Source organism: Eriocheir sinensis, chromosome 13 (genome assembly GCF_024679095.1).
Source record: "Eriocheir sinensis breed Jianghai 21 chromosome 13, ASM2467909v1, whole genome shotgun sequence".
NCBI classification, from domain to species: domain Eukaryota; kingdom Metazoa; phylum Arthropoda; class Malacostraca; order Decapoda; family Varunidae; genus Eriocheir; species Eriocheir sinensis.
In genome coordinates, this window is record NC_066521.1 from 21782414 (window position 1) to 21783554 (window position 1141).

A 1141-nucleotide genomic window follows, 5' to 3' on the forward strand; every position below is an offset into this window, starting at 1 on the left:
GTTGTTTATTGTTTGTCTGTTTATTTGTTTTCGTTTCTGTTTTTTTTTTATATTTAATTTTGATATTCTTTTGTTTTCTTTCTTTTTGATATCTTTGTTTTGATTTTTTTTCTTCGTCTGTTTTTTTTTCTCCTTTATTTTTTCTGTTTCTTCTTCTTCAGCTTCTTTTCTCCTCCTCCTCCTCCTCCTCCATCTTCTTTTCCTCCTCTTCCTTCCTTTCTTTCCTCCCTTACTCCTATTCTAATCTCAATTTTCTCTCTCTATCTCTTTTCCTCTCCAATTCTCATTTCTCCAGGTATGTACTCCCCTCCTCCTCCTCTCTTCCTCCTCTCTTCCTTCTCCTCCTCCTCCTCCTTCTTTTCCTCCTTTCTTCCTTCCTTTCCTCCCTTTCTCACTTTCTAATCTCAGTTCTCTCTCTTCATCTCTTCCCTTTTTCTCTCCTATTCTCATTTCTCCGGTATGTACTCCCCTCCTCCTCCTCTTTTCCTTCTCCTCCTCCTCCTCCTCCTCCTTTTCCTCCTTTCTTCCTTCCTTTCCTCCCTTTCTCACTTTCTAATCTCAGTTCTCTCTCTTCATCTCTTCTCTTTTTCCTCCTATTCTCATTTCTCCGGGTATGTACTCCCCTCCTCCTCCTCCTCTCCATCTCCTTCTCTCTTCCTTCTCCTCCTCCTCCCTTCCTTCCTTTCCTCCCTTTCTCCTATTCTAATCTTAATTCTCTCGCCATCCCTTTTTGTCTCCCCTATTCTCATTTCTCCGGTATGTACTCCCCTCCTCTTCCTCTCTTCCTCCTCCTCCACCTCCTTCACCCCCTCCTCCTCCTCCTCCTCCTCCACAGCTCAAATGGGTACATACACTCTTCGTTTCCACCATTCCCTTCACCCACCACTTAAGTAACCTGCACCACTTTTTACAGCCCCTATCATTCCTCTTCCTCCTCTTCCCTCACCATCACCACCATCATTATGTCTTGAATTAATTGGGGATCCTGGAGAGTGAGTTTTCTTTTACAACTTCTATTTTTCTTTCTTTTTGTTCTCCTTTTTTATGTTTGATTTGTATCGGTGGACGCCTGAAGGTCTGAGGGTCATATTTTTTTAACACTTCAGCGCCCAAGTACATATATTTAATAAGGCCTTCGTAG